At 35.8% G+C, this 12,995-nt stretch overlaps 1 protein-coding gene across 1 annotated transcript in view; it reads right to left on the reverse strand.

The window, feature by feature from the left end:
- Positions 1-12,995, reverse strand: part of LOC150101775 (GPN-loop GTPase 1) — a 193,537-nt gene that overhangs the window by 123,463 nt on the left and 57,079 nt on the right. The window lies entirely within an intron of this gene.

Genomic DNA, 12,995 nt, shown 5'->3' on the forward strand with positions numbered 1-12,995 from the left:
GGCTTGAAACTAACATGCCAGCCATCATTGATATAGATAACAAAAATGGTTACATTAGGTACAATGCTGACAATACAGAGATGACTTATACCAGTAATGACTAAGGAGAATGACACCTTATATTTTTGGCAAAAACAAACAATCATTCCAATTTAAGCTAGGGCAGTGTATTAAGGTTTAAAGTGATGCATTAAGTTCACATATGGGAAATTCTCATTTATTAAAATTTCAAACAGATTTTCTAGCAAAAATCAATAGTCATCCCCTTCAGGCTACTGATATCATGATCAGTCCAGACGTGGAATCGTTTACCAATGTTATGCTTGATGCTTCACTTCAAGATGATATCACAAATCTTTCCTTCTGATATAGTAAAAACTATTTGACTTCATAATTTCCTCCAACTACTTCAGTCACAATAATAAACTCTTCAAAGAAGCAGAAGGAACTCCAACATGCAGTCCAATCTTTCCTGCACTGGCTATTCTGCACCTGGATATTTTGAGGAAACCTGATTCTCTTAAATACAATTCCAACCATCCTTCTGGAAACGATATATTGATGATATATTCGCAATGTGGGCTCATCCCAAAGATAAACACTGTGTCCCCACCTTTGTATAAAATTCACCATGGAAACTGCAAATGAGGGTAAGCTGCCTTATTTGGATATTTTGCTTTCATGTTTTCCTCCTGGTGAACTTACTATTTCTGTATACCATAAACCAAACCATCACAGTGATATGTGCAACATCATTCAGCTCATCACCTTTCTCAGAAGATAGGCATTAGCTAGAATCTACTGAACTGTGCAATGTTTGTTCCAATCCTCAAGTCCTCCTGCTAGAGATTCATAATATCTAGTCACATATGTTCATTATGCAAAAAAAAGGTTCTCCAAAAGATAAACACAGCAGATCTGTGATTCTTATACTACAGCTCAAAAAAACCAAGATAGTGTATGAAAAGTTCGATTTCCTTACACCTCTGGTGTTTCTGAACCTATTTCAAGGATGGAAATACAACTTAATACCAACATTCTTTCTGATCAATAAACTCTCATCTTGGCTACCTTCCTTCAAGAACAGAACAAATGATCTCCTCTTATGATTCTAGCTTTAATAAATGATCTCCTATTATCAATTATAGGTGGATTAGCCAATCTCATAAGGAGGTAGAAGAGTTTTTTCATTGCAGGAACTCAGGTTTTTTCATTCTGCACATAAACAAATCAACCAGAGAATACATGCAATTAACAGATAAAAAGTACTATAGTGGGTGATTTGTTTATGTGCAGAATGAAAAAACCTGAGTTCCTGCAATGAAAAAACTCTTCTACCTCCTTATGAGATTGGCTAATCCACCTATAATTGAAAAGATCCATATAAAGATTCCTTTCATGATTTCAGGATGGAAATACAACTTAATACCAACATTCTTTCTGATCAATAAACTCTCATCTTGGCTACCTTCCTTCAAGAACAGAACAAATGATCTCCTCTTATGATTCCAGGCATTTACTAAGTTCCTTGTGAATGTAATCATTATTTTTAGACAAACTGGTTGTTTTTCATCTTATATCACTTATAATAAACCTGAAAAGTCTGGTTGAGCACAGCACTGTGTAGATACAAAACATAATCTTCTGGTCAAGAACTGTTAAATACAAGAACTTATTTAAGAAAAATGCTAAAGCCTTAATACACAGCAATAAATCTGATGTCTTTGCCAAAAAATATGAACAAGTCTCATTCTCCTTATTCATAACTATGTTGTTATGTCACATGTAAGTGCAGCTAATATTTTAAACAATTCACTGTTAGCATTCTACGTCATGTAACATTTTATCTACACTGATGACGGCTTCTTAGTTTCAAGTCAAAATATTTGTAAATAAAGTATTATTCAATATTTGCATTTTATAACATGTTTTCACATGTTATAAAATGCAAATAAAATTTCGATTAAAACTGCTAATGAGAAGCCAAAAATAAAGGAAAGGAGTTCTGCATAAGAATGAAATTAAATTATAGCAAAGGCTTAATAAAAAGTGTGATAAATTATCAAGTTCAAACACAACCATTTAATTTAATGGATAATTTTAAATTCTAGTCAAAATTCTATTAAAGCTAGAAAATTCAACTACATTTATGCATCTGTGGCATAGTTAGAAAAATGACAGGACACTGCATCCTTCAACTGGAAAAGATCCAAGATCAATTCTTATCATCATGAAAGGAATCTTTATATGGACCTTTTCAATTATAGGTGGATTAGCCAATCTCATAAGGAGGTAGAAGAGTTTTTTCATTGCAGGAACTCAGGTTTTTTCATTCTGCACATAAACAAATCACCCACTATAGTACTTTTTATCTGTTAATTGCATGTATTCTCTGGTTGATTTGTTTATGTGCAGAATGAAAAAACCTGAGTTCCTGCAATGAAAAAACTCTTCTACCTCCTTATGAGATTGGCTAATCCACCTATAATTGATAATAGGTAGATTAGCAGAAGATAGCATAGTGCATGTGGATGATGGATAACAGTGTACCATGCAGATGAAGGATTAAGTAATGTAGACTGAGGAGGAGAGGAGTAAAGTCCTCTCCCAAAATAAGTCCTTGGAGGCATCACAATAATACTGCTAATAAAATAATTCTCATGAATACACAACTCACTTATATTATTATTAAGAACAAAGTAATTTCTTTAACAGTAATTACGGTTACTGTTTGAATTAAGCTTTTAATTCAAATACAAATGCTATGCTGCACAACTTTGGGAATAACTCTGCATAGAACATATAAATCTAACGCCACATGACGTAATTCTTATTCTGCATTAGGATAGTCTTCCATTGCTGAACAGCTTAATGAAAAGCCTTCAACCAAAGTAATAGAATTTAACTGATAGAAAAGTTTAAAGAAATAATTCTTAATAAGATTTTACTTACTACAGGCACTGAATTCCCATCTCAGGTACTGAAATGGGATTTCTGTTACCAATACCAAATGTTGTTTGAGGGTGGGAAGAACAAATGACAAAAACAAGAATAATATACAACTCAGTTATTTAACTTTATGCACATCATCCTCTTAAATAAATTTTCTAAAGAAACAACCAAACTGAATACCTGTAAAACATTTTGAATGACAATCAGCAGTAAAAAAATCAAAATTATAAAAAAATAATTTAAGTGCCTTCCAAAGGTACACCATTAATAGGTATTAAATTAATAGTCACCCAGATATAAAAAAAAGATGAGGATAAAAACTGACAAACTGAGCCCTAGTTATACCAAAAAAGTATTCTGTATTAGCTTAAATGATATATGACCTACCATATGATGACAGAACATAAATGCTATCCAAACTAGGTATCTCTGGGTTAAACAAGAATCACTGCTCTTTTCAGCAAGAGGACCAGAATATATATACCCAATGAAAAATCAGCTACTAAAATAACCTCAAACTAATTATAGAAGTGGAAGTAGCAAAAGAATTACAGAAATACCATGTGAACTTAACTGGTGTTACTGAGATGAAGATTAAAACAAGTGAGATATTTCTAATAACAAAGAAAATGATTATTATTATTATATGATACCACCAAAGAGTCCAAAGACTCATTGAGGGAGGGCACCTACTCTACAGCTCTCCATCGCCACCACTTAATCCACCAACTACAGCAAACTGCAACTAACATCATCAACTACTGCCCACCACCACTGTAAACTGCATGTTTTCTCAAGGCTGATTTCTCTGTATGTGGGGTGAAAAACCAATTTCCAGGAGAAAAACCTGCTACCTCCATATGAGAACAGCTAACTCATCTTCGAATGAAAAACCCATATAAAGATTCTTCTCATTCTAATGAGAATTGAACTTAGGCCTTTTCCAATTGAAGGATTTATTTAAGGAATAAGAAAAAGAAGGCCCACAAAGTAAACACAAAGTGAATCTTCTTGAATGGCAGCCAATTTCAAGTAGAATCATGTGTGCAAATTTTGAACTAGGAAATTTAAATATGTAACCAATTTGTTTGTGATCCTGAAGCTAGATCCCTACTAATAGTGAAGTATGAGAATTCTTTGAGTTATTAGATATGGTTGACAAAGAAAATGGATGAACTGGGTGTCACCAAATATTTCAACAGTAAATTAGGAAATGAATCAGTAATCTAGAAAAATAGTTCTGAAAAAAATTTGGATTTCTCTTCAGAACAAACTATCACCAATATTTTCCACCACATGAATAAATGCATAGGCAGAGAACACACACACATAAGCAATAAAAAGTCATCATCAAATTCCTGATGATGATGACATTCCAATACTGAGGGATCTTATATTTCTGTTTTCTAAGGCACATTTTACAGTATCAATCCACCTACACCTTGGTCTTCCTCTCGGTCTTTTTCTTGCCAAACAGCACTTGTTTAGCTAATTTTTTCTCTCCCATTCTGTTGAAGTGGCCATACCACCTGAGATTATCTCTGCTAACAATGTCAAGTTCTATCCTAATAGCCTCAGTTTTAATACATTGCCAATTGATGCCATCTCTTCAGTCCCCTAATCTTTCTCAGGACTCTCATATCTATGGTGTCCAGTTTTGATCAAACTTTATTTCTAACCCAGCTCTTGGATCCATAAGTCAAAATTGATTTCAACACTGTCTTGTATACAGCTAGTTTAGTGTTTTGACTAGTCTCTCTCTCATTCCATATAAATTTATTCAGTTGACTTCCTGCCATACCAGCTTCGTTAATTCTGCTATTTCCAAATTTAATTTGCCATCTTCACTAAAAATTGTGCCTAAGCAGTTGAAATGCTTTATTTGTTCTATAGGTTCTCAGAATCCAGTTGAATTCAATGTTCCTGAATATTTTCTTTGTCTTTTTAATGCTGATTTTCATACCAAATTTATTACAGCAGTTATTCAATTTGGTCAGGGAACATACCTGCAGATTTGTTCTGGATTTATTTAGGAGTATAACATCCTCTGCATAACGTAAAGAGTTGAGACCAACATCTCCAATCCTGATATCAAGTTTAATGCTGCTTTCCTTCATAATGTGATCCAGATAATGAATAACAGTGGAGATGTACACCCGTGTCAAACACTTAACATCAAACCATCTTTCTGTACCTCCTTCAATTCTAACTGCTGATTTACAACTCGAATAGAGACTATGCATTGCTTGATATAATGTCCAATTTACACCATATAACTGGAGCATTTTTAACAGCTTTCCTCTTGGCACCCTGCGATATGCTTTTTCCAGATTTACAAAACTTAAATACAGATACTTGTTATGTTCTCATGATTTCGCAACTATTTGTCTTAAAGTGAAAATCTGATCCTGACAATCTCTATTTGGCCTGAATCCTTCCTAGTTTCCTTTCCACAATTTTTCTTAGCCATTTCTCAAGTATGCCTGCATAAATCTAACCAGGAGCACTGATTAAGAAAATAGCTCTATACCTCTCACATTCAGTTTTAATTTTTTTTTTCATCATCAAATTCGTGCCATGCACCCTCAAGGGGTGTACAGGATATGATAGTACTACATGAAAAATTTACATCATTACTCATTTCTTATCTACAATTTTCCTCCAAATCAGTCTGTTACTTGTCAAGACTCGAACATTATAAGATCTTATATTTCTATCGTCTAAGGCACTTTATACCATATCAATCCACTTATTTCTTGGTCGTTTTTTTCCCAACCTGGCAGAGAACACTTGTTTTGCTAATCTTATCTCGCGCATTCTGTTTAAGTGACCATACCACCTGAGATTAGCTCTGCTAACACATTCCTGGATGCTGACAATGTCAAGTTCTTTCCTAATATCCTCATTTTTAATATGATATTGCCATTGATGCCATCTGTTCACACCTCTAATCTTTCTCAGGACTCTCACTGTTTATAGTGAAGATCTGATCCTGACAGCCTCTATTTGACCTGAATCCAGCTTGTTCTTCACCAAGATTTTCTTCCACAATTCTTCTCAACCGTTTCTCAAGTATACTTGTATATATCTTACCAGGAACACTCAGTAGGGAAATACCTGTGTAATTCTCACATTCAGTTTTATTTCCCTTTTTTATATATAGGTAGTTTGAGAGCTCTACTCCAATCATCGGGAATTCGTCCCTCTGTCCAGGCTTTCTGAACTATGCAGTGCAACCACTGTAAGACTCTTATACCACCATACCTCAGCATTTCTGGTCGAATATCATCTACTCCTGCTGCCTTTCCACACTTCAAGCGTTTGATGGCTTTTTCTACTTCAAGTATGGATATGTATTCCTGACTGTATGCCTGTTGAGTGTTTTTTTACCACTGTATACTATCGCTGCTTGTTTCATTTAGCAATTTTTCAAAGTAATTACTCCATACTTCAAGGATATCTTTTTCTCCCACACCTTTATCATCTCTAACTCCTTTTACAGCATCTTTTCTCCATTTCTAAGCTTCTTCAACAACCTCCAGAATATTTTGCCATCTTCTTGATATTTATTTTCTATGTTCTTGCCAAAGTGCTCTCATGACTTTTGTTTGCTAGTTTTACAAAGAGTTTAGCTTTCTTACATTTGTCTCTGTATTCTCTAAGAGCACTAGCTTATTTGCCAGGAGCTTTTGATATGCTTTCTTCTTTTCCTTCACTGCCTCTTTAACTTCCTGTGTCCACCATGGAGTTCTGATTATTCTATCCTTGCAGACAACTTCACCACATGCCTCACTGGCGAATCAATCAGTGTTTTCTTCAAGGCTTGCCACTGAATCTCCAAAGTTTGGTTCCTGTTCTCAAACTCTTTCATTTTTTATTCAATAATCTTTGTGTATTTTAGTCTACAGTTCACACATCTGAGGGCTGCTGAACTTTTATTCGCTTTAAAACTTTCTTACATGTCATTCTTTTCAATATGAAATTCAATTTTATCCTGCTCAAGACTAAATAGTGATCACTTCCAATTTTAAATCCTCTGTACACTCTGGTGTACTGCACCAGGGAGAAAACATAACTATCAACAATAACATAGTCAATGAGACTTTTCTTATTCCTTGCCTCTTGTCTCCATGTGAATTTGTGCACATTTTTATGTTGGAACATGGTATTAGTAATAACCAGTCCATGTCCTGAGCAGAAATCCAACAGATATTTGCAATTACTATTAGCTTTGCTCTTTTCTCCAAATTTTCCCAAAATATTTTTGTATGTCTGACGATCACTTCCTATTCTGCTATTTAAATCCCCAACAAAGACCAACTTTTCCTTTTTCATTGTGTCAGTTGCTTTTTCTAAAGCCTCAAACAATTCCTCCACTTCCACCTTAGTAGAACCTTCCATGGGATCATAGGCACAAATAAGTCTGATTGTCCAGTTTCCCATTCTGATATTTGCCCACATCACTCTACTTGAGACTGCCTGCCATTCAAGAAGATTAGCCTCGTATTTTGTGTTGAATACTATAGCTACTCCTTCTTTTCCTTGATTGTCATTGCCTGAATATAGCATTTTGTATTTATTGCTCAGAAAGATCTCACCAGTTTGTCTTTTTTGTTTCAGTCACCCCTATTATGTCGATCTGGTACTTATCTAATTCCTCAGCTAACTCAGCTTTGCCATTCAGGCTTCTTATGTTGATAGTACCGATCTTTAACTCTGGTGATGTTGAGTTGGGGTGTGTTTTCAGATTTGAGATTTCTTCCAGTAGCTGACTTTTCGCAGTTCGCCCTGGTTCCCTGGCGAAAACAACGGGGGCCTTGTTTAACCGGCCGACGTCCCAGCCGGCATGAAATTTTGTCACGTTGTACCATCATTCTGTATTTTGGTTTAACCAATAAGAATGTAATTTGGTCAGTTAAATCCCAATTTGCCAGTCCATCCTCGTTCGTTCAGTATCCAGGTAGATACCCAACAGGGAGCACCACAAGAATGTGAGAATTTGACATTAGGTCAGAAGCCCTGGTCGGTTCTCTGCATTCATTTAAAGGCTATGTGGAGGTCTCTTCTCAGTTATACAGCGTTGAACCTTAAGCATCTTTTTTTTTTTTTTTTTTATAGATGAATACTATGAGAGCTCTGCTCCAATCATCTGGAATCAACCCTCTAACCAGGCCTTCTGAATTATGCAGTGTAGCTACTGTAAAACTTTTATACCTCCATATTTTAGCATTTCTGGTCAAATATTATCAATTCCAGCTGCCTTTCCATTTCAGGTTTTGATAACTTTTTCTACTTCAAGTACAGATATATATTCCAGATGGCATTCCTGTTGAGTGTTTCCTACTGCCATGTTGCTCGTTTCATTTAGCAATCTTTCAAAAAAAATTACTCCCTATATCAATAACATCTTTATCCTCAAGTTTTCATGTCCCCTTTATTACCTCTAATTCCTGATTTCTTTATTACCTCTAATTACACTACTTTTTCCTCCATTTCTGAGATTTTTTTCAATAACTTCCAGAAGATTTTACCACCTTCCTGATATTTATTTTCAATGTTCTTATCAAGGTCCTCCTATGACTTTTGTTTAGCTAATTTTACAATGCTATGCCATCTTACATTTTTTCTATATTCTCTAAGAGCACAAGGTGACTTACTTGCCAGGAATTTTCAATATGCTTTCTTCTTTTCCTTGAATCCAACATGGAGTTCTGATTTTTCTATCCTTGCAGATTTCCTCACCACATGTCTCTCTGGCTGAATCAAAGTTTTCTTTAGGGTTTGGCACTGAATCTTCAAGGTTTGGTTCTCATTTTCAAACTCTCAGTTTTTCTTGAATAATGTTTGTGTATTTGAGTCTACAGTTTACATCTGATAGCTGTTCAATTCTGATTCATTTTAAAATTTTCTTACACACTCTTCAATATCAAATTATCAGCCGGCCTGGTTGACCGAATGGTTAGCATATCTACTCTCCAGCCAAAAGGCTGCAGGTTCAAATCCTGCCGTGAGCATGGATGTTTGTGATTGTCTGTGAAAATAGTAGTGGTGGGTAGTAGATGGGGTTGGTGGATTGAGTGGCGGAGACAGGGAGTTGTAGAGTAGGTGCTCTCCTTCGATGAGTCTTTGTACTCCTGGGAGGTGTCACATAATAATAATAATAAAAAATTCAGAAAGCTTGGAAGAAGAAAAATATCATGGCTAGACAATATAAAAAACTGGACTGAACTGAAAACAGAGCTCTTAATCAGAGTCACGAAAGACAGAAGTAAATTTGTAAGGGTGGTCAATGAACTCGGTAGGAAAGAGCACTTAAAGAAGAAGATATACAAATTTGCACAATAAATAAAAACTTATCTCAAAAAGAGAAAAGGGCTGACACACTTAATAGTTAAAAAAACAAACACCACACAAGATTTCTTGCCTTCTCTTCATGATCACGGGATTTGATGAGAATATACAAACTTCAATCTTATAACAGGGTTTCTTCCACTCTAAACAGTAGCCAAAGAAATCTAATTAGCTCATACCTTTTTTTTTTTTAAAGTAAAAAAAGATCATTTCTGTACAACTTTCCTTAACAAAGAAGGTAATTCTTCTTTCATATCTTCTCTGCAATATATTTCCTTGAAATACAAAGTAGTTTTTTAAAGTTACCTTTTTTCTTGTGGAAAATTCTTCCTAGTCCTTAAACACAAAAAGAATTCATCGCTTTCAGGTTTATGGTACTTAACTAGAGTATGTTTGCTGCATAATGTATCAAAAGGAACTGTCCATTGCTTCAGGAGAAACTAGATATCACTTTTATCTATGCCACAACTCAGCTTCATTTAAAAGAAACTCATCCGTGAACTTTGGGATAACTGTGTTTTCCTGATAACTCTTTTCCACCTTTTTGGCTTAAGAATTCCTTTACACTATATTTCTGTGTGTGTGTGTGTGTGTGTGTGTGTGAGAGAGAGAGAGAGAGAGAGATGAGCTACTGTTAACTGTTCTCACCATGTGTTCAGTGAATATTCAGCAAATGATATATTTAGGCATAAGTGACTAAAAATGGCCCTTGCCTGGTGAGTGCTTGGATTCCCTGGAGGTGCTATGATAATTTTATTAACAATATTGATACACAGATAAAAATGTATATGACATACAGCAATTACAAGACTATATGACTCCCAACCAATGTGAATAAAGCCAATATTCTACATTCTCTCTAAATTCTTCAAAATGTCTTAATCACATAGCTATCATTTGTAATAAACTGTGGCCACTTAGCATACTGATTGAAAAATATCAAAGTTGTTTTGACAAATATTAGTATTTAAAGTTGCATGAAATCACTAGGCAATTTAATAATAATTTAGAGTGCTTCATTGAAACTACTTTCTGCATGTAATGTTGAACATTACAGCTTAAGCAACTATGAAACCAGTACATATTCAATTGATAGTAATCAATTGAATATGTACATCAGCAAATAAACTAAATGAGTGGAGGACAGGTAATTATTATGGATGATTTCAACTATGGGAACATAGATTAGAAGGGGAAGAGGACATATAGGAGGAAGGAAATTGAATTTATGCAGTTACTAAGGGATAATTACCTGAGACAACATGTGATGGAGCGTACTGAGGGCTCAGGAGTGCTTGGGATAACTGCATCTGATAATTTGTCTATAACAAATATGACCACATTGCCACCAATCAGTGAGAGTGATCATACAGTCTTGAATTGGGGTGTGTGGGGGGGTCTAAATGTGTGGAATTTTCTGTTAAGACAGGGTATGTGGAATTGCGGGGCTGGTAAGTATGACAAGCTTGGGAGATTGCTTGGATTGGTGTCATGGTATGTAAAACTGCAAGGGCTGGATGTTGACAGTGCATGGGAAGTGGTAGTGTTTGAGGGAGATAATGGCAGACTACATACATAGTCAGGAAAGTAAATCAAGTGGGAGTTAAATGGATGAATATCATCAAGCTGGAGTTGCAAAAAAAAAAAAATTGTGGAGGGAATTTAAGGAGAAAGGTAATAACCTGCAAGCACATTAACAGTACAAGGCACAGGCCAGAAGGGTAACTAGCATGGTAAGAAAGGCAAAAGCAGATTATGAAAGGAAGTTAGCAATGCAAGCTAAAGAGAATCCCAATGAGGTAAATGAAATGAAGGTGCATAGATTATTACAGAACCTTAATGTGAATACAGCTGTGGGACTGGATGGTATACTAGCTTGAGTTTTATGTAAAGTGGCGAAGAAATTTTCAGTGCCCTTAACTATATTGTTTAATCTTAAGGCTCAGTTCTGGGCTGGTCTCGAGGGGGTGGAAAGGAGGGGAAAACTGTTCTATTGCGTAAAGGAGGTTTCAAGACTGATGTAGCAAATTACCGATCGATCAGCATATCAGGAGTAGTTGTCAAAGTATTGGAGAACTTGGTCAAGAGCAAAACAGAATGGATAGATGGAAATAGGATACTGTATGGGGGGGGGGAAAGCATGGTTTTGTGAAGGGTAGGTCATGCTTCAGTCATTTGCTAATGTTTTATAATACAATGATAGCAGAGTTGGATAAAGGTAATGGGTTTACAGGGATAGTGGTGGACTTTGCAAAGGTCTTTGACAAGATTATTATGGGGGACTACACGAAAGGCTGGCTCAGCGTTAGATTTTTCGCAATGGATGCGTTGCGGAAACTGATATATGTATGCACCGAAAAATGTGAAGGATCTGTGGTCGGTCTGGCAAAATGAGAAGAACGAAAATGTCGACGTATGTGAGAAGTGTCGGGATAGGCTGGAGCGTTTAGGAATGGAAGCTGACATCGGGACCGTAGCGGAAGAACTTCGACGGGAGTTTATGAAAATGAAAAATGACCTTCATCTTCTTCATGAGGAAGTGGAAGTGATCGGTAAGGAGATACTGGAAGTTAAAGCGGAGTTTAATGTGTTAAACAGAGAAATTAGGACTATAGAGATTACTTTAGCTGAAGTAACTAGAACAGGATTACATATGGGTGAGTCTTTGGTGAATGATTCAGTAATAAATAGTATGGGAGTGATTGGGAGTCAACATAATAAAACCACAAGTGGCCTAGAAGAAATGAGATGTAGTGAGAGTGGGGGGGTAAGTAATAGAGAGTTGAGTAATGAAGCTGGGAGAGTCATGCTGAATAGTGTAGAGAATGAGTCCATGAGTGTGGACTTGAATGAAGTTAAGAGTGGTAAAATATATGGTGATTCTATGATTAAGGGTATGGAGAGTGGTATGCATGAGGAGTGCTTGGCTGATGGGACAATAGAAAGAGTGGCTTTAGCAATAAAGAGAGGGCATGAAGCAGACAAGATGATAGTTATGGTGGGTACGAATGACCTGAGAGGTAGTATAAATCGGGTAGGAAAAGATTTAAGAACATTATTAGATATTGTGAAGAGGAAAAGTGTCAATGGGAGAATAGTGTGTGTGCTGCCTCGTTTTGACAATTACGAGTTAAGTAGACGAGCAATGATAATGAATGATATGATTGCAAGAATGTGCAGAAAAAGAGGTCTGGAGTTTGTTGATGTTTGGAGTGTGTTTGAAGGAAAAAGGCAGTTGTATGCTAGAGATGGACTGCATCTTAACATGGAAGGACATAAGCGATTGAAGAAGTTATTGTTTTCTGAACAGGTTGAAGTTATTGGGCAGGGAAACTAATATTGAAAAGGTTGAGTGTAAGAGAGAGAAACTTTAGCACTGATTGTGTATTTATTGATCCTTATAGGCTGAATAAATTGCAGAAGAGAGGGGATAAAAATCGGCATAGGACTACGGTAGTTAGTGACTTATATATCAGTTCTAAAGCCGGTACAAGATCTAGAGGGAATCTGCAATTTTTGTATACCAATGCTAGAAGCATTCGAAATAAGAGAGAAGAATTTTTGGCATTAGTCAGTGAAATCTCACCAAAAGTTGTAGGCATTAGTGAAACTTGGCTGTCAGCAGAAGATGTGGTCACTGGAATTGAATGTGATGGGTACAGTATTTTCAGGGAGGATAGAGAAGATAGAAC

Source organism: Typopeltis vanoorti, chromosome 11, assembly GCF_054136105.1.
Source record: "Typopeltis vanoorti isolate ZY-2024b chromosome 11, IOZ_Tvanoo_1.0, whole genome shotgun sequence".
In the NCBI taxonomy this organism is placed as follows: Eukaryota; Metazoa; Arthropoda; class Arachnida; order Uropygi; family Thelyphonidae; genus Typopeltis; species Typopeltis vanoorti.